Raw genomic sequence first — 22,767 nt, 5'->3', positions numbered from 1 at the left:
AGACAATGGTGGCAAAATTTTTCTATGCCGATAACTCTGTTGACGCGTAAGTACACGTATTAAGCCTTAATGAGTTCTAACCACCCCAGAAGTGCAACTTTGTACCAAATATCAAGCCAATCCAACCACAGACGCTGTGCTCGTTGCTTCGCGAAGTATCACTGTGGCTTTGCGAAGCGACGACCCAAGCGCCTGTGAATCCAATCAGTCGATATCTAGTCACAGACACACAGGCAGACATCGGTTTAAATTAGCTGCCGGTGAACACGGTGTCTGTAAACGACATTTCCACTGAACGACCATATTGATGCTAAGGTAATGTTTATACAGCAAAAGGTAAGATATGTGAACATTAACTATAACAGCGTTTAAAATCAATCGCAAGTATACCTATTCAATTAAGTTTGACTTTAATAGAATACACACTTTTCAGCCTTTAAAAATAAAAAATTCATTTCTCCCCGCAATCCCCCGATGATCAGCTCACAACATATATTTGATTCCGCGTTCCTAAGCGGAGGGGAATTCCTAAAGTTTAAACGTATCCTTCAACTTTGTAGTCATGCGCAGTAGAGGAGATTCATAGCAACAGATAAATGTCAACACAGGTAGGCTGAACCAACGTACTCGGAAAATTGATCTCAGCCTGATTTTTACCTGGAATTCGGAGGGGATTGCACGGATTGTATGCAGAATCACCAAAAAGCTAATATATTATGTGTGATTCTCTAAGCTGGACTTAAGGTGAAGTACTACGAATTACGTCAAATTAAGTTGTGGTGTCATTTTCTTGAAACTTTGCAAAAATATTCTTGGAAGTTGTGCAAGTGCAAAATGAAATAAAAAATGGGGGTCATCATGCTTGTTTCCATGGAAACGGACGTTAAAATGGCGTCGTTAGAAATAAATAAAAATGATATAATTCATTAAACTAAAGAAAGCAATTATAAAACGCTTAGCAAATGAGTTAATTTTAATAAATACCATATCTATCGAATGTATAGTTTTCATGATGTTTGTGAAGAAATTTCAACATAAGTATCGATTATAAAATGACGATATCGAAATTATATCACTATATAATTTTCGAACTTTCTTCCTGTCGCTTTGGGTGTCATTTTGACCAAACTTGGCGAATAAACTCCTGACATAATACTATTTAGTTTACACTTTTAATAAAAGGGTGTCACCACGTTACTTTTTACAATATCTCCAGGTGAATGGGTAATTTGCGCCATATAAATGGGAGAGAAATGTTAATTTTTCGCTCATATTGAATAAAAACCAGCTTCCTAGGGGGTCAAAATATGACAAGGTTATAGGTCACATGTATTTTTTAAGACACTGGGTCAAACAATTAGGTAAAAGCGCAATTTCAACAATGACAGGTGATGTTAAATACATGCGCTACAAAATAACCCATTTGCGGCAGGCTGGCGTTAAATCTGCGCAGAAACGTTCTACGTTCTGTTTTTAATTTTCATAAATGATCTTCCACTGTGTCTCAATGGGAGCAATTTGGAAATGTTTGCAGATGACCAGACCATGTGTGTTTCCGGGGCTACCATAGAAAATGTCAACTTCAGTTTGAATGAGGATCTTATACCGGTTTCAAACTGGGTTTCCAACAATGCTATGTCAATTAATACCACTAAAACAAAATGTATGGTTGTTGCATCACGTCCTAAAATCAAGCTTTTTACTGATTCTGATGCCCCTTTCACTATTCAAATCAACAACACTCCAATTGTAAATGTTTTTACTCACACACTTCTAGGTGTGCACATTGACAACATCTTAAGTTGGGATGATCACATTAATAAGCTATGTAAGAATTTGTCTATGAGAATTGGAATTTTGCGTAAACTGCGCCCTTTCACTCAGAGAAATGTACTACTCTTGGTTTACAATGCGTTATTTCTTTCTGTAGTCGATTACTGTTGCACTGTCTGGGGTAGCACTTCCAAAACAAATCTCCAGAAATTGTATAAACTCCAGAAAAGAGCTGGCAGGGTTATTTTAGGTGTCGATACATCTGTTTCCTCTCGAATTGTTTTCACTAGTCTCCATTGGTTGCCCATAGACTTTCGTATTACTTATTTTACTGCTGTAATGACTTTTAAAGCTCTACACAATCTTGCACCTTCCTATTTATGTAATCTATTCCGTCCTCTCACAGAAATGCATCATTTAAATACGCGCAATACTAGTCATGGTAATTTATACACGCCGTCATTTAGAACGGCTATGGGTCAAAGATCATTCGCTTATCGAGCAGTTAAAATTTGGAACGCTATTCCCCCGTCCGTTCGTAGCTGTGAAACTTTGTTATCCTTTAAATCCACATTACGTAATTATCTGTATGCTAAGTTCATGGACGAGGGCTCTGATTTGGATTGATAGTGTCTTGTTGGACCTTTGTTACATTTTAGTTTTGCATATTTATTTATAATCTGTTTATTTATCGAAATGTCCCCCATTCAATACTTTTTCCATGTATGCTTTCTCTTTGTATGACAATGGACTTATTTTAGAGGGCTCTGATGGAAATTACAATTCATTTTGTAAATCAGACTACCCTCGTTAAATAAAGTATAATAATAATAATAATAATAATAATAACAAGGCAGTATTGCTGAAGGCAATGAGTACTTGGGCCGTGATAGAGTAATTTTGAGGACAATATATACTACTATTCAAATATGGTCTTGAATTTCCTCCTGTCAATTAGGCATTTGATTAACTGGTTATTAAACGAAGCAATGGCATGACAACGGCAAAATATGTCTAGCAACTTTTGTGGAGTTTGAGGCAGGGGTTCTTTATTTATAGCGGGAATTGCTTAAACTCCTTAAATATTCAAATTACAGCAAATTTCTTTTGTTCTCGATGGTAGATGTCCAATATTTAGATGGGCATATTTAGATTTCTACCCTATAGTTATCCCTATATACCAAAAATCGGACATCCAGCTCTATTAGCGCGCTCAAAATTATATATGCGCATAATTAATGAGGTACAATATGTGGTGTCATAAGGTGTCTTATCATACCAAATATGAAGGATGTAGCACTTGTGGTTACTGAGTTGTGGACAAATATATATATTTGAGGTCAAAGGTCATTGAGGTCACGTCACATTTTGTCATAATAATTGTATTGCTAAGTTATTCCTATATACCAAAAATCAGACCTCTAGCTCTATTGGCTCGCTCAAAATAAGATATGCACATAATTAATGAGGTACAATATATGGTGTCATAAGGTGTCCTTTCATACCAAATATGAAGGGTGTAGCACTTGTGGTTACTGAGTTGTGGACAAATATGTATATTTGAGGTCAAAGGTCATTGAGGTCACGTGAAGTTTTGTCAAACAAATTATATTGTTAACTTATCCCTATATACTAGTACCAGAAATCAGACCTCTTGCTCTATTGGCTCGCTCATAATTAGATATGCACATAATTAATGGGGTACAATATGTGGCGTCATTAAAGGTGTCCCATCATACCAAATATGAAAGGTTTAGCACTTGTGGTTACTGAGTTATGGACAATAATGTATATTTCAGGTCAAAGGTCACCAAGGTCACATGATATTTTGTCAAAATGTCTGAGATATCTGCGTGAACCGATGGACTCACTGATGGACTCACGGACGGATATGAGCCAATCTATAAGCCCCTTGGACTTTATCCGTGGGGACAAAAAAACTGTGTCACTGCATCCTTTAGGCAATATGAATACGATGAGAAACTAAATTTTTATTTTTCTTGGCATCATACATGCGAGTCTATGGAGAACTGCCTTATACATGGGAGTCTATGGAGGTGTAAACTAAAAAGTCCTCTAACACGGCCAAATTGATAGCATTGTGAAACAAATCGACGTGCATCTGTATGGGGTTGGGTACTAGGCGTGAACGGACGGACGGACGCACGGACATGACCAAACCTATAAGTCGTCCGTGGTGATTAAAAACAACGCAACAGTTATTACAGCTACACCGGCGGTAGGTTCATATCCAGAGCCCCGTACGGTCTGCCGCCGTCGCTTGAAAACAATCTCATGCACCCGGCCATATGGGCAGCTGGCCGGATGCATGACTTCCCGGAGAAGGCGAGCTGTCACGTTCAAGCTCAGGATTATTTGTCGATCAAATTTCAATAAATTTACCTTACCTAGATGAAATTTTGTCTATAGGCTGAAATTTCGCCGAAGTTTGACAAAATTACATCGATTTTTCAGGTTCATATGCGACATTTTTGAGTTTTGAGTGCAGACAGAAATAAGTTTTGAGGCAACATGGCTGCGACCCCATGTTGACCCCTAGCCCTGCGTACGATGCTATGTGCTACAGCTAACACACAGCATCGTACGCAGGGCCAGCGAGAGAGTTGCCGACATCGACGGTTATTTACGAGAAGTGAATAAAAGACTGTCATTTTTGGAAGCGATCGAGTAGCTGAGGTAGGCTGGGATACGACTTGGGCCCAAGAACGCTGAATTTCGGCAGTAATTTGCTTTTTACGTCAAGTCCCAAAATGGATTTGAAGTCACCGACCCAACGTACGGGTCTTTGCAGGGCTGTGGTGAGCGGGGCGGTTAGCTGTAGCGGAACACACAGCATCGTACGCAGGGCTAGTTGACCCCCAAGTGAAAATGTGTTCGCGATCAAATCTTCCTATATTTTTTTCAGAATTTTCAACAAAATCATTACTTCTTACATCTTTTGTAAAATATAAAATACTAAAATAAACTGCGATGTGCCATGTCTCCAGATTTCTAAAATATCGTTCGTTGACCGTTCGACGCAAACTTGTGACGCAGTTGAAATTCAATACTGACCGCCAAATAATCTTAATGAGACGAGATCAGTCTAGACATCCTCCAAATTATCCAACCATTCGCATTGGAGTTCAGCTCGCTTAGAGTATCATAACATTTTTCGGCCTTCTTTTAGATCGACCCTAATATCTCCCATTTAGGAAATAAATACACAAGCTACCTCGACAAAACTTCGTGCACCATCCAAGACCAAACGCACTACAAATCTGTCTTGACGTCATCATCTCCTTACATGGTAATCGGCATACCGTATTTTTTAGCAAAGGGGACACAGAATACGTCGGAGTATTCAGTTTCAAAACGTATTACATTGTGTGATGTTGTCAAAAAAAAGTCATGTTACTGCAGTGGTATAAATTACAAAACACAAAGTTCAAATCAGTTTATTTTGGACTGGCTTTACCCAACATTTCATATTGTTTCTTATGCCAGATTTGACCACGTGCTTACTGGCGACCCCTTTTCATGCAAATTTTGTGTCAAATGATGTGTTCCCCTGGAAAAACAAACGTACGATTTCTAAATGAAGGAGGCGAAATTTGCCCTCAAGACTCGAAACCACCCCTTTGGGGTGTACCTAGCTATTTTTAACGAGCTTCTCGAATCTGCAGCTCTATTTCGAAATGATGGTCTGGTTTTCTCAGCTCAAGGATAAGTGTTCTCCATCGCTGTGGGCATTACTATTCTCAACCGGGGGTACAGTTTCCAGTCGTAATGTTTTTCATTGTGTCCGGGATATAAAACCTTTCCTTTTCAAACTTTCTCTTTGATTAACACTAATCCACATCTTGTCAGTGATTAAACATGTTTCAAGTTTAAATGTTAAATTCTGGTCTCGAGCCCTCCTGTTCGACCAAACCGAAATTACCCCTCCCACTTTGGCTCGTCCAGTGGGTGTAGCAAGGGTCGTGCCATCGCCTAGTAAACGGAGGTGCATTAATTGTTGCATTTCGATGCACATTTTGATTATATTCAGAAGATTTTGTGGCAAAAACTCAGATAGAGAAGCATTTATATTCACATCTCACTTATTCAAGACTGGCTGAGAGCAGCACTTCCATTCAGTTAACATCATTACGCCATTTATTACGCCAAGAAAGATGAAGCCAATACATTTTGCCCTCCCTGGTCTCAGCCAGAAATGGTTATACCTTACAGTTTTTTCCCACGGAATGAAAACAAATGTACTTGGGCTGAGGCCCAAGTACAATAAAGCGTGTGCGCGTCCGAATTCGTCGCCCTTTACCTTAAGTAAGCAGACGTTTGGCCTCTTGCACGAAAAAGACACCGAAATACGCAGGGAAATACGAAGAGACTTCTGCCAATATAACAAGACAGGAAAAGTGCAACTTTTACTACTATGACAAGAAATGGGATTTTACAAGCAGTAATAATGAAGATTTTCTTAGTTCTGTTCGTGTTTGCAATTAAATCTCGTCGCCTCGACTACTAGCCATGCCATTTAAATGCAACCTTTCAGGTCTGAATGTGTCCCTACCTCCGAATGTGTTCTTTCTCGACCATTGTTGGATTAGGCGCCCGTGTTTCCGTGGAAGTTGCTATCTCCGTGTACGGTGACGGATTTTCCGCCATTTCTGGATGTTTGTTTCTGCTTAACAATTTCTCGGTTCACGTTTTGTTCCACTTTGACTTTGACGGTGTCTACAACTCCTTGCTTCTCAAGGCTTCTGTAGAGATAGAGGCGACGCTGGCCGTCATACACGTACCACCCACACCCCTTCTGAATACTGAAATCATGGGCAGATCTTGCGGTTTCAAGTCCCCATCCAGCAGATCTTCGAAAGAATCCAAATGTGTGCGCCGTTGCTGAAGTAGGCACTGATAGACTTGCTGAGGTAATAAATGTCGACGATTTAAGTTCGAGCTCCATGTCGCAGTTGTCGGAACGCCCAAAACAAAATGAAGTGTACCGAGGCGCACGTCCTGATAGGAGAATACAGTCGCCGTCAAATACGTGACGTCTTTGCCAATCAGATGCCAGATCTATTTTTGACCCCAAAGTAGAACACACAAGGATCAAGAGATTTCGGTGACTCGACAAAATTCAGCAGAGGCAATCTCTCAGTATTTTCGCTCCGTTCAATTTGTAAAAAGTAAACAAATTTTCTATTTTCTCTCAAATTAAAGCAACATTGATTTGTTTAAGGTAGTATGCACCTCGAACGTTAACGTTAAACGTTTGCCCTAACTTTCCTCAAGGAATCTTTCAATCATTCTCTTTCAAAATCAAGAATAAAAATAGGGGGTCACCATGCAAATTTTGGTACTAGAGAAACAAATTACCCAAGATTTACCGATATTAGAAATTCAAAATGGCCGCCATCCCTGTGTTAACTCTATGGAGAAAAATAAAAATTTTCGAATTTCGAAAAACTAAGCCGGTGAAAAGTTTTCTTTCACCAAGAGCTTTAAAATGAACCCCCACAAGTAGTATATCAGAAGAGAATTGTAAAAGTTTGAGAGTCCGAATATCTGTCCCCGAGGTGCGTTCTACCTTAAGACGCAATCACAGTAGGCCTATAGAGCCTAAACTTGATAGCCTTTCTCCGTCCACCGTCCATAAAACGATTGGTGAACGCAGAGGTCGCACAAAACATTATACTCAAGGACCGGATGAAGAGATTGATCCAGAAATTTACATGAATATTTGCATTTATTTGCCTCCCTTTTTCCTAATTTCTCAGCGATTGATTTTGTTTGTAAACAATCAAGTTCATCAACTTGCCGAAGTATTCAACCAGTCAACAGGGCTGTTAGGTGTGCAATGGCTTACATTACTGAAGGGTCACCCAGAGTGATCCTACGACCATAGCAACTCAATTTAGCTCCCATTAGAATTCATTTGTTAAAAACAAACTCGCATATATGCACATTTCACGAAGAAAAAGAAGAATATATCATATTTTTCTTGAATAAAAATAATAACAGATTTATCACAAGTTACAGTTGTTTCAAACAGATGCGTGTAGCGAAAGCATAAGGACAAACCTTCTAAAAATTTCATGATTACATTTTCCTAACGACGAATTATATAATCAAAGACGGCTTTTAACGAATGAATGTGTGAGACATGAATAATATACAATTTTATAGCTGTTGGTCCACTGGTGTTTACGAATTTTAACGCTTCCACCGACTACAGTGGAGGCGTCAAAACCAGCCCGTGAAAGGCAGATGTCCCTTCTGAAACACCACAGCTAACAGTTTAAGTCTTATGACAGTACATTTATTTTTACTTTCTTTTTAATACCTGGAATTCTTTATTAGCATATTGAGCAAACTAAATCATTCTCGGAAATAAAACCAGGCATTTTCATAGAAGGCGTTCGTCGTTTGACCTTACATCATCTGAGGTCATGAGATCATAGGTTTAATTTGCACCCTCCCTTCGACTGGCCTTGAATGCATATTCGCGAAACATTTCGTAATGTAGATCGAGCAAATTGATTTCAGAGAAAAACCATCTTGTTTTTATTGGAGTGTTGGAGTGGACGCCTTTGTGGTGCTTACTGTCAGTGTGGCGTGCTCGTGAAGCCGTATTTGCAGAGGGCTTACACTAATTTGCGGAACGGAATGGAGCGGAACGGAACGGAACGGAACGGAATAGCCACACCAAATAAAAAATTAGTTTTTTCTTAATTAGAGTCCATTTTTCGTCCACAAAATTTTTGAGCGGAAAAGAATGGAATTAAGAGAGACATTTTGATTTAAATAAAATATATCATTTATTCAACTCTACAAGTAAGGCACCTTTTCTTGAAGATTTTTGAAGTTTCCAAAATGAAAATTATGTCAAATACCACGGGAAACTAGGCTGTAATTTCAATTTGAAGCTACATCTAAATTTACATCTAACCCGTAGCCCGTGAATCACGCCTTATAGAGGGCAGTACCATAGTGTGGAGGGGTGGTCAACCCAAAAGAGGGCGTGTCTGCGGCCAACATGTAGTTGTGCACTCTGTTTTGTACGATCGCAATAGCTCAACATACTTTTCAAACAATAATTGCATGTGTACGGCATACAACGACAATTAGGGGTGTAAACACTACCTGCCTTCAAAAACTGATCACAAAAGAATGACTTAAATTGCAAAACGGCCGTAGTTTCATGTTAACGCGTTGATCGACTGTGTATGTAAGTATGAGCGATGCCTTTTGTATGTATTACTAATGTCCTTCGACCTAGTTGTTTAGTCATTCGATAGATTGAGGGGAGAATCATTTGATTTCTAAAGGAGGGGCTGGAGGATTCGGGAGGGGGAATATTGTCAACCCCTCCCCCCCCACGGAGAATGATAAAATAATTTTCTGCAAAACCCCAAAGTGAGAAAAGAAATGTTACCACTTCCCTGAGAGGAAGGCAAAAATGTGATGCGAGGTGCTGGAATTACCAAAAATGAATGTGTAGAACCGACCTTAGTATTTTGATCTTTGAGATCTGGGAAGTGGTTAGATATGTAAAATTCTGCAATAAAGATTACAGGTTGCATGAATGAACTTTGACATGCAAAACATATGCACGTGCACTTCATTTTGAGAACAAATGAAATATATTGCATTGCCTTCAGTTGTGCAGAAAATAATTTGTTGCGCGAGCAAGCTTTTGAAAAAACTGTCATAATGGGTGAAAAAAATTTGTCTACACCTCCATTTTCACAATCCCCTAAATCAACTGGTGCTCCCGTAAGTCTGCAGACCCTTGGCAACAAAAAACGAAAAAGAAGTGGCATCCGCGCCAATTACAAACAATCAGCAATGCAGTTCAATGTATCCATTTTAGAAGTTACGATCCGTCACCGCCTCCCTCTTTTTTTCACCTCCGCGCCAAAAATGTAATTAGGCGCCATGCCATCGAGGTGAATTATTACACAGACCGCCACCTCATAGGCGTTCTGTTGTGTGGGTAGTTTGTAAAAGTATAGTTTATGCTACGTTCGGACGTTCTCTTCCGTAACCTTAACGTCTGAACGTAGCAGAACTACATTTTTAAAAGCTACCCACTCAACAGAACGCCTGTGCGCGATCTCACATGCCTCATGGTAGCCATAGCATCCTCCAGCAGATGCGATATCCAGGGTGATGTTTGGATTCAGGTGTAGTTTCAGATTTGAATTATAGCTTCAGTCCAGTAGTCTTATTCATTCCCAGCAGCAGTCTCGGGAGCAGTCTTGCCTGATTATATGTGTAATGTTTGATTTATTGTACTTGTTCTACCACAGTTCCTGAAGTGTGTTTCTATGGAATAAAATTCTTATTAGTAGTCTTATTCACGATTTTCATCACGACAAGAGAAACTTCGAAAAACAGATGCATTACTTTAAGGGTTGAAAAGTGATATTTTATTTACATCCAAATTATTGTTTTAGATCCGAAATTCCATGCTGTTCCGCTCCAAAATTCAGTGAACGAAAAAAAATGGACTCTAATTAAGAGAAACTATTTTTCTTTTTGGTGTGGCTATTCCGTTCCGTTCCGTTCCGTTCCGCTCATTCCGTTCCGCTAATCAGTGTAAGCCGTATTTGCAGAGAGGTCGTAGCGGAAGTAAAGATAACTGTGAACGCGTTGGCGCACACATCGCGGCAAGCATAATAGCTTCGGCAGGAGCTTTGTCGGAGGTGGAGCACTAAAGTTCATTAGACTCAATTCAATCGTTGCGCATGATCAGGGTTTGAGTTTGCAGAGCTCTGTGAGTTCACACCGACATCGGGGTCCATCCGTTATGATATCATTTCCACAAATGAAAATATGTAAAAATAAATATGAAAATTAGGAAGGAATTATGATATTATCGTTTTGTTATTACTAATGTGCTGATTGAAACTGCCAAAATTACATTTCCAGGTACCACAAAGCTACGATAAAACCAGATGAACAAAGACATGATTGTGCACAATAGCAGTGGTGACAGCTGTACCGATCAGCGCACTTTGCAGAATCACCTCACTGTTCCAAAGAAGACGACCATATTGTCTCCACTCGCATGTGCGCATTTCATGACTCAGGTTATGAACCCTCTCTTACATATGTAAACTTTGCCGTTTCCCTACTCAACCACTTACTCTCCTGAAATGCCGTCTCAAACACTGAGACCATCGGAAATTCACTTTGTGCACGATACAATCAACTGTCGCTTCCAAGATGGCCGCCACTTATTGGACACGTTTAGAGAACTATTACACGGCAATATTTCACCGCACGACATTCAGGTAATCGCTGTAATCCGACAAAATGGTACCTGGTACGTTCATGCTGGAAATAGGAGGCTGTTTTTATACAAGAAACTGGAAGAATTAGGCGTTATAGGCGACATTCCAGTCTGGGTTGTCAACAGACCAAATGCAGATGCCGTACGTGAGAGACACACTACCCAAAACCGCGGTGTTAGTGTTTCTGTACGTAACGATTATGCTTTCGAATATAAAATGCACAGCATCATTGACGATTGGAGGAGAACAAGGAATGGAGGTATTTAAACTTTAACAGTATACTTGAGAGAATCGACATGCTGTATCATACTTAAAAATAGAAAAGGGAGTTGTCAAGATGGCGAAGCATTTATGATTATGAGTATGACTGTTGGTCATGATGTGTGTGTTTGTGCAAGTAAAAGATACACAAACATACACAGGCATAGACACATGGACATCCACAGACACCATTGTCTTTCTATTAAGCTGCAATAAAATGTGTTCTCTATTGAAATGTCGCGATATTTTCATATTTTGACTGCGCCATTTATACCTTGGATCGATGATAAAATAAATCGATTGAACCTTTTTTCGTTAACTGTCAATGTTCGATCATGGATATTTTGTGATGTCGAGAATACACATTTGTTTCCGCAAGTATGAAAATTGAAATAATGATACATCAAATAGCTTTGAATGTATTGTTATGTAGCTTTTATGTGGGTTTGATTTCGTGAAATTAATTTTCTTCGTGACTTGCTTTTGTAAACTTGTTTATCGGGAATAATTTAGGGAAAAAGTAAATAACTCTGCTCTAAAAAGGTATACCATGGTCAGGGATTTAAAAATGTTTTACAATAACAAAACAACTCATTATTATATATTTGTAGACCGATTCAGCATTCACCAAGATTATTGACATTATAGGACCACACACTAAACTATTCAAAAGTTAAGCAGTGCACTGCTTACCCTGGTATTTTGAAAACTAAACAAACTATAATTAATTGACATGCAGCATACATTCAGGGGTGAAACAGTTGAAATCTGAAACTAGAGTCGGTCATCATATCCTTCCGTTTTCGTCATTCAACAGGTTTGGTTGTCCAAGCAGGATTGAGACATATGCGATCCTATCATATGAGACGGACTGGTAGGGTCATGCGATACTCTGACGGACCAAGGGGCGCAATTTTCCCGGTGTTAGCGGTCATGATTGGACTGGTAGCTGTTTTGGTGCTTTCTAAGGTTTTGGATTGGCTGCAGTTGATTTAAATATACGACGTACGATGTTTCAACGACAAGAACTCTTGTTAACATTGAATAAAACACATATTAGCTGTTGATCAAAGTAGACTGCTTTGTGTAAATACAATATACATATTTTCATTCACGCATAAAGCATGCCGTTTGTCCATAACACGCATGATGCCAACGAATATCATCGGATATGCTGCAATTAGACATAAAGTTAATAATGGCCACGATTAAGTAGGGTTAGCTTACCAGCAATTAATTAGTAAATTGTAACCGGAAATTCGGTACGCGTTGGTATGATATGAAAATGTGGAGGTAACCCCCTCCCCGACCACTTAATCCCTTGCCCACCATTTTTTTCCTCAGGTCCGCTGCCAGAGAGCAAAAACAATTCATTTATGAGAAAACTGCCCTTTCTCTTCGCAGATACGGGTAAACTGCCCATTCTCTGGATAGAAATACAAGAAATGCTTTGCTTCTTCACACTCACTTTGTTTAAATGAGAGACAGACAGACAGACAGACAGACAGAGACAGAGAGAGACAGAAAGAGAGAGAGAGAGAGAGAGAGAGAGGAGAGAGAGAGAGAGAGAGAGAGAGAGGAGAGAGAGAGAGGAGAGAGAGAGAGAGAGAGAGAAGAGAATTTTAATAGAGAGAGTAAGTTAATTTCTAATTAAGACTAATCAGCTACATGGTCTCAGTTACACAACACACCACGTCCACTCCACACACGTCAGATAGAGAAACATAAACAAATCGCCAAACTTTGCGATGTCAATGCCATGTGTTTCTTATTCCTGATGAATTACAATGTAGCTGGTGTTTGTTACATAGTATACTTGGTTTACTTTTCATAAGACGTCATTTATTAAATATTGGCAATTACTTAAAAGAAGATTTTCTGACAGTCACATCATTACAATGGAAACACAACCCTAACAACGAACTAGTATGAACCCGCTCACTTATTAGGGGTGTGTTTCCATCGTAATGTTGTGACTGTCAGCAAATCTCCTAGCAAGTAACCTGTGTCGGGTTTTGAACAAAAACATTTAAACCATCATTTAGTATTCGTATATCGAATACCTAAAACTACAGCCACACAGGTCGGACAAACGCGTATACGTTTACTTTTTGTACGTCGCACACGTTTTGTAGATAACATTGGAGATAAAATGAACCGACTCATTTGAGTGTTTGGATAGAACACACAAGGGTTAGTTAGTGCTCAATTATTTAAAGTATATATGGAGTTAATTGTAGGGACTAAAGTTAATAGGGGAGCACTCTGGCTAGACAAATGATAATACAATGTATGCAGACAGATGGCAATATGTTTTTATGGGACACACTTTGATGAACAGTCCAATAAAGAGAAAAGACATTCGCTAAAAAGGCTTCATTGGTGTAGCAGCGCGGTAAACCTTCAACCAGGAGAAATTCCAGGCCTATCTTCATGCAAATGCTATGAGTTTGCAAATAAGATGACCCAGACCTATCCACAATACAATAACTCAGTATATTTACACATCATGGCAGAGGGTTACCCCGGCCTATCAACAAATACATGTACACGCTATGGAGATAACCAAGGTCTATGTTTCAAACACTGCAAAATGACCTTCGTTCATTATATATAATAGTTTTTCACATATGTTTAAACAACATTTATAACTACTGTGAACGCTTCGATCTCTTTACAGAGACCAGATCGCCAACCATGATACCATACTATCACTCCAAAAACACAAGTGGACAACCTTCACAACACGTTACTTTAAAAGACGAATTCAATTACCTGAAGAGCAACTCCGACAATCTTGAAAGAGCTATCGATCATAATCCAACAAAAAGTACCGATGGAAACAGGCGGTCAGCGTGCCCGTGTACCATCCTGTGATCTCTGAAATCCACCAAAGAGTGGGCCGATGTTTCGCTGAGGAAACGACTACGTTTGCCGTCAATACCGAGAGTTTTATTGCAAATCTTAATATTTATCCTTCAATTCCGACCTGAACATTAAACACTTTGAACATCACTGCAATCAGCAATGTATTCGAAGAGAGACCCCATAATTAGTCGGCGGATTGAGAATGGAACGTTCAAAATGAATGATTTCTATCAAACACTGTTTCATTTATCATACACCAACAGGGTGAGATAATTTATCATTTTCGCTGACCAAGCAATTGTTCAATGTATGAAGGCTGAATTCTATTTATTTCTATTATATACCAGGAGCTGATTGGGTCATAGAGGTTACGGATTTTGCACTGAACCTCTTCATTTATAAGAGCGTACTCAATGTGGAAGTTTCGTTTTTGCTATAGTCAGGAGTGGCTTAACTTCGACTGCAGGCTGACGCCATTTTTGTGTAGAAATTCCCTAATGACATTTATAGATCTTTGCGTCATTCTGCCATCTCAACCTAGTTTCACAAGTCTGAACAACGTTTTTCTTATCGTAGATATGTCTATTCTTCCTAACAACATGTGTAACATATTACACACCAGGAACGAAACAAATTTCATGTAATTAGGGTCCAAACAATTGTATTTTGCTACATGAAAAGGGGGAAAACAGCCAAACAGAATCATTCCGGAGTGGTTATGTACTGTATAACGCCCTCTACGATACCTATTCATGCATCTATTATTAGTGAGGGGATTTCCATGACTGCACTGTTGACGTGTAGGCCCTTCAGATCTATTGTGCTGTTGTTTTTTTATTGACATTTTTCTTTTCATTGTTGGATGTAATTTTGTTACACCCTATCAGTCAAAATGTCTCAATGATTTATCGCCAGGTTGCGACTCTTTGAACCGTGTTCGATTAGTTTTAAGTTATTTATATTGCAGGATAAATAAATTCGTTTGTCAACGTAGTCAATTGAGTTTATGTGTTCTATAGGGAGTCATATCTTAGAGTGGGGTGACCTTTTACAATATGGAAGTTTGTTATGCCCTTATCTTACGAAAAAGAATTACTAATACAAATAAAATGCAAATAAAACTTATCTTTGATAATCAGAGCAATCTGCGGTGCACCATCAATAAGACATTTAACATGGTCAAAAGTCATACCCTTGTCTCGCTTCCTCTCCATGCGTGACTGATGTTCAGAAGCCTAGTACCCTATCGGTGATTGAAACGCTGATAAATTACTTATTTTGGCGCACTTCAAATATCCACTATATTGTATCACTTACAAAGATAGATGAGATATGTTTGAAGTTGCAATAGCCTACCATTCATTAGCACTCCTGATGATTGACAACCTGTAATTGTAACTGATACATAAAAAATATATTTTTTGAAAGCAGAGTCAGTAAGTACTGCATCATGATTTGTCATACCTTTCTGCGAAAGACTACACATACATGCCAGCGGGATTGTGACACAGCTCACTAAGTATGCTTAATAAAAAACACGCATATTATTAGGAAAATCTAGTCACAGAACCCGGAAAGCGATTCTTAGGCGGTGGTTTTGTATTTGTACTTGGGTTGTAATCGAGATTTGTGACATGCGAAAAATAATGGCGACGTGAATATTCGACCACGGTATCTGTGCTACCTCATTGGCTGATCACAGCCTGGGCAGCGCGTTTACCAGTGAGTCAAGCGCCCTTGCTCGTCTCTGCCATGCACCGGGCAAATATCTGTTTCACTCAAAACGTGGATACGGCCTAAGTCTGTAACTGGTTTGCTGACCTGCTTCCTCTGTAATGCTATTTTAGTCACAGGCCGGAATACTGAAATCATAGTAATTGTAGCGGAAGTATTATTTAAACGTGGCCGCAAGTTTAAACCTATCAAACACAGATTTGAGTAATTTGCTTGCAGATGATACGTGTTTTTTCATAATCGCCTACTGATTTTAGTCTGCATTTATTAACCACCGTCGCATACGGATTCAAAAACAACATTTGAAATATACGACGAACATCTACAAATTTGAAGACTCTCTGGGCGACTGTGAGAAATCGAAAACTATTGGAAGATATGAATCTTGACTTCTTTTTCAGTCACCTGAGTCATAATTGGACATGGTCTTCTACTGAGCACGCTGATCAAGTAAAAGGCCGAAAATTGTCGAGCCAAGTAAGACTCAGGCTTAAAATTAAGTCCGAAAACAGTGGACCCATCTTCATCCATTGGATGGCCTCCGCGTGACGTCTCTGTATCGGTGACGTAATCCTATCGGCGATTGGTCAATGGTCGCAAATCGTGATAATAATGAGTCGAACAGGTCAGCGAATAATGCCATAGCATCAACGACCTGTACGATATGCATGCATTAATTATATTAGACAGGGGATTCCAAAGACTATGCCCTTCAGATCCATTGTTTAAAACCAAGTTGAACCGAATTCTGTCAAAGGTATTTTTCACCTCTAACATTTTTCTTTTCCTTTTGGAGTCTACTTTTGTTTAATCCAGTATTCGGAACTTCTTAAAGAAAACATCTGATTTTTGACAATGATGATCATCCCAATGCTGTCCATTGGGCAGCGTACAATTAGTTTATGAAACCAGGGTACTCAACTTAATTGGTTCTAGTACTTGTATTTCATTGTCTTTTCGGTATTGTATTTAAAGGCCATTCTCTGAAGAAGATGCAACTGTCGTAATGTTGTCGCTAAATATATCCTCATTTTAAGTAGAAGGATCGTGAATCCAAATTGATTGTGAACTTTTTAACGCAATTGTCGCTCGTCTCAGATTGTCTGTGCAATATGTAGTATTTTAACAGCTCTTCTGTTTCTCAAATACAACAAGGCTTGGTTTTCATCAGACGGACTTTGTACATAGACTTTGTACATAGATCTCATGTTGTGTAATTTAGTTGACAGTAAAGTTCAGACCATTCTACAAGTCAACAATGCAGTCATGGAATTTCCCTTGTGAGAAAAATAGTTGCATGTATATATCCGAGAGGGCGTTGATGCTGAACTCTATTCTGATATCACCTTTGGTGTTTATGTATCACCCACAATTAATATTATGCACCCAATGTAAACTGAACATTCTAGAAATTGACGCGTCAGCTTTAACACGTCATGGTTAAAATAGTCAGACAAGCCTTGGGAAAAGAGCACCGCCCTTTCTCAAAACTCAAGCACCATTCGTCAATTTTTGGGATTCCCCGTTACTCGTACGTCTGAGCTGTTGTGCAATCGTAGGCTAGATAACCGTCGCATTGCATTCATCGACGAGTCAACTTGATTGGGCATTCTGTTTTAGATTGTCTATAATCCTCTGTAATTGTGAAGTTGCCTTTACCAGTACATTTACGTGTAGTTTTCTGCAGCTGTTGCCGTAATGCCACCATTAGCGCTGAGACCATCAGAGGTCAGATATATGCACGACTCGATCGACTGCAAATTTCGAGATGGAAGGTTATTACTGAACACTTTTGAGCAGCTTCTTTACCGCAGAATTCTCCCGAACGGTATACAACAAATCGCCGTCATTCAAATGCACGGCAGATGGTTTGTTTACGCCGGAAACCGTCGACTTTTCCTCTACAAGAAGTTGGAAGAAGTGGGTGTCGTTGATAGAGTACCAGCCTGGAGAGTTTTGAAACCTGATAGAAGAGCCATACAACATAAGTTTTCCACTAAAAACCAAGGAACTCGTGTTTACATTCGAAATGACCAACGTTTTCACGACAAATTACAATTGATAATTCAAACATGGCGTTATCTTCACATCCTGGATATATCAACCCTTCCTCAAACCATGCGTAACATACAGTACATGTGGAGAATGCAAATTTGAATTTAATTAGGATAAAAGCAATTGTCATTTGCTGCATAAAAAGGGTGTAAAACAAACGACAGAGTCTTTCCAGAACGGTCACATGCTGTATTGTTAGTCATCAACGCCCTTTACGATACATACATCTATTACATTTTGTATTGCTCCAGGATTTCAATGACTTCATTGTTGACTTGTAGGCCCTTTAGATACATAGTTTGAAATAAAGAATGCTGTTGTCTTATTATTGACATTTTTATTTTCATTTTGAATGTAATTTTGTTAAACCCTAGCAGTCAAATGTCTCAAATGATTTATTGCCAGGTTACAGTTAATCGAACAATTTTCTATTCAAACTTGCAGGACACATAAATTCGTTTGTTGGCAGTCATATTGAGCTGAGTTTTTGTGCTCTATTCAATGTCAAATCTCGGAGAAGAGACAACTTTTAAAATACTGACATTCGTCATGCACTCAATGAAGGAGACGAAATGTGAATCCAAAATCGAAGGCGACATTTTGCAAATGAAGCTTGTACGCACAATGTTTTTATAGCTTTTGCCGACATTCTCTGCTGTTTCTCGAATTTAAAATGTCGATTTCTGTTAATATACATTTCAATGCATTTTTGAATGCTTTCAGTTTTTTCTTAAAATCAAGGCAAAATTTAGGTTGAAACATGCAAATTTTGCCTTCTGAAAACTCTTTTTGCTTTCGAGAGTCTGTAAATGCCGTCTGCTCCGGCCGTCTCTGAAAAGGTTTCCATAAGTCGTATCGCAATATTCGGTAAGAATGACGAAACAGGTTTGATCTACGTCGGTAAAAGTATAGCACTGTTCCTTTGTCACTGTCTATATTCCTGAGTGATCTTTGCATTATGCCGTGACACGCCGTCAGCTTATAGACGGCTCATATAGTTGAGAGTTTATGCACAGCAGATTGGGGAAATAGTTGAAAGTTTACTCACATTGGATTAGGAAATAGTTAACGTCGCATATCATGCTGATGACAATTGAGATTTACAAAACATCGAGTTTCATATACACTCATCCACGCGCTGAAAGTAGCAGAAATGGGGTTTGAAAAGCAAATAACTGGATGACGTCACTTCGTGCGATTGTTTTTTTTAATTTATAATTTTATTCCAGACTTTTAAAACCATCCATGAGAAAGAAAAAGAAAATCATAGATAAAAAGAGAGTGACAAAACATCAAATAGTAAAATACAAGCACAATTAATGTAAAATATTTGCCCATTGGCTTGAAGTCCGTTAAAGCGCATGCCCACTTGCAACAACTCTATTAATCAAGACATTAAGCTTAATATTACTATATATGCGTGATACTTTTAGTACACGACCACAAATTGTCAAAAAGTAACTGGAAAACCTCTATCACAGTATCAATACTAATGCAACAATCTATCCATTGTACTTGAGTACATTCATATCAGAATTCTTTACCATTTACAAGTCAACCAAGTGGTTTAATTGAACGCTTGCTAAAGTAACATGTGAATATATGCAAATATCACAGGTGTTGAGTTTGCATCTGATAGAAAAGTTAGAGAATTTAGAGAAGCAGCTTCAGTTATTTTCCAACTCTACTTTCATCATGTCTCACAAAGAGAGATAGCTGTAAAGTTTTTATATCTCTGGCCTATTGCTCTCATAAGGTCTATTTATTCCGCCTCTGACAGAAATATACCATACTGCAGCTTAACAATGAAATTGGGAGAAGATCGTAGACACTTATACGGCAGAGTTTCTACCGGTTCCATTTCGGAATTCTCAATACATTCTCCAATTTCCAAATTGATCAGCCAGATCATCAATATCGGAATCGCCATCGTCGTCTGAGTACTGGTAGTAAGACTCATCCGACCGTGAATCGGACTCATATTCATAGTCCGAATCCTCGCTTTTGCCTTCCGTCTCTGAAATGTATGAATAAGCCTGGTTACAAAACTGCATTATTTGTACCTGTAATGCAGATTTACTTAAGATTATATCGAAATATATTCTAAATTAAGTGATGACAGCAATCAAGAATATCGTACAATATAAACCAATAACTAACCTATAAATAAATAAATAAATAAATAAATAAATATATAATAAATAAATAAATAAATAAATAAATAAATTAAAATTATTAAATAATAAGTAAGATGTATTCTCAACAAAGAACTCTTTTCAATATTGCAAGAGGGAAACATACCATAGGTTGTATTGTACTTTTACCATGCAGTAAAATACATGAGAACTTGCTGACAGATTATAAATATGGAATAGGCCTTCACGGCCGGTATATTCTGGTCGGGCAGCTTAATCGGCGGATTCATGAGTAGATATAGTTCATCACGTTGTGGGAAAAGAGGACCAAGTAAAACACGTTAATATGTCTCCAAATTTTGCATACATGGGGGGGAAAATGTCAACAATTTGTTTGGAAAAATAAAGGATGGTCATGTTACTGCTTCATTACCTGAGTTAGCGTTTAACCAGACTTTGTACTCTTCTACTATCTGGCCTTTAATACCATTGAACTTATCGTCGTTGCGTATTTCGACCGTTTTTTCCTCCGTTTTTTGAAGTGTTTTTACGCTTCACCTTCTCCCAATTGACTTTCTTCTTCGGAACCACTTTCACTGTCACCCTCTTGATGACGTCTTGTTTTCCAAGCTTTTGTAAGGTACAGCCGTCGGTGTCCATCGTAAATGCGCCACGTATCGCCCCATTTGAATACTGAAATCTTCGGGATGTCGTCAGGCACCAATCTTTCGTACAGGAGTTTCTCAAATGTATCAAGAATGTATTCCTTATTTCTAAAGCAGGCGCTGATTGAGTCATGGAGGTAACGGATTTGGATGGCGCAAGTTCCCTGGTTTTCATTCTGCTCTCCAAGTGTTCTCTGTTGGAAATTGCGTTCGTGTCTTCGCCAGGTATTATGCAAATTAGGCTACGGGTTGTGGCAATGGTTGTGCTGGAATTCCCCAAGCTATTTTTAAATCTTTTCGTCGTTCTTAAACCTCAAGGCATGTACAATATCCAGTGTATATCTTCAAGATTGGGAACCTTCTTCCCAACGTGCGTAAATTTTGTGTGAAAAAAAAGAATATGGGGTTTTGTTAGCGCCAAAGCTATTGTCTGTGGCCGCATTGAAGGTTGAAAAAACTGATGAAAATAGTCACATACCGCGTCATTTCAGTATCAACGCCCTCAACGATACAAACTTGCATCGATTATTAATCGGGGGATTTCCATGACTCCATTGTTGACTTGTAGGCCCTTTACATCTACTGTCGGAAATCTGTCTGGACAGGTAGAATGCTGTAACTTAATGACTGACATTTTATTTTCGTTGTTGAATTTATTTTCGTCAAGCCCTGGCAGTCAGCAGAACGAAACTATCGTTGTAATAAACACACAATGCATGATCCGAGTGCAATCAATCGAAGAGCGTTCGATTTATTTAACCCACTATCAGGGTGATTTATTACTGCTCCTGCATCGAACCAACATTCAAGTTTTTTCTCTCTCATATCATTCTTAATTCTCCTATAGTCTTGTGCGTAATAAAATTCTTGTAACAGTGTGCTACACTCGTACAGTCTCGCAACTCTCAAAACGGAAGATGCTGTCATTTAATATTCTGACGTGTAAAACATTATAGTCATACCTATATTAAGAAAATACACAATCGTAAATTTCTGTTCGTGTAACTCGGTGCCAAGTACTACGAACAGTACCATCATACATGATTTATGAACCTCCTTTATTGATGAGGTTAAATGGTTGCAGTTGTCGGAAAAGCGCTCAAAGGTCGTATGGGACCCATACGACAAATGTAAACACTGTATCCAAGGTACGATGGTGATTGATGAAAGTTAAAACATGTCTGTCATAATCTACATCGTATAATTTAAATGGTGCAGCTATGATGATGAGGTGCATCTAGATATCGTGCACGAAATACATTGTTTGTAAACAAGAAACTCGCACAGGCGCAGTTCCGACGACTGTTTCCCTTTAACAAAATTCTATTCAACCTGGTTTCCAACAAGGTTTGAATGGCTTATGTACATGTCAGCGATGCATTTTACGGAATCTCGGGCCTGTACAAAAATCGATACATTTCTATACAGTTGTAGGTGTTGATAGTACAAACACGATTGGAACTAATTGGGATAATTGGATGGTGAAGTAATGCCGATTTAATTTACAATATAATCTAATGTGCTTTTCTTTTTGAATTACACACTTATTTTTATGAGTAATTTGCAATATTGCAACATTCAGTTATACGACACCTAACACTTTTGAGAAATTTGAAAAATATGAAAATCCAATTATCCCAAATTAGTTCCAATGGTGTTTACACGATTTGGCATGTGAGGATTTGAGAATCATATCGTTTTTTTTCTGTCGCATTTCGAGTAACATAGGCGATCGTTTTGGCCCAAATTATATATACCAAATCCTTGTCGACCCTATGTCACATATTCTTGATATGCAAATATAAATTAGGTCGGACTAATGGAATAACGTGGGGAATTCTACGTTACCAGTACAACGTCAATCGTACTGATTTGAATTGTACGTTGCCATGAATACGATCTCATTTTCCCGAAGTAAGCTTTTTAGCGGAATGGAGATCGAACTTCACCCTTCCGAAATACGTCAACCCCATA

General features: G+C 38.6%; 2 long non-coding RNA genes across 2 annotated transcripts in view; both read right to left on the bottom strand.

Annotated features, from left to right (window-relative positions):
* The window catches only part of LOC139115312 (uncharacterized), a 51,576-nt gene that overhangs the window by 7,259 nt on the left and 21,550 nt on the right, over positions 1–22,767 (bottom strand). The window lies entirely within an intron of this gene.
* On the bottom strand, positions 19,192–21,023 carry LOC139115314 (uncharacterized). The gene is made up of 2 exons (XR_011548098.1): positions 20,562–21,023; positions 19,192–20,010 (listed from the first exon to the last, which is right to left on the bottom strand). It is a non-coding gene; the product is annotated as an uncharacterized lncRNA (long non-coding RNA).

Source organism: Ptychodera flava, chromosome 17, assembly GCF_041260155.1.
Source record: "Ptychodera flava strain L36383 chromosome 17, AS_Pfla_20210202, whole genome shotgun sequence".
Classification (NCBI taxonomy): Eukaryota; Metazoa; Hemichordata; class Enteropneusta; family Ptychoderidae; genus Ptychodera; species Ptychodera flava.
This window is presented reverse-complemented; position numbering and strand designations above follow the sequence as displayed.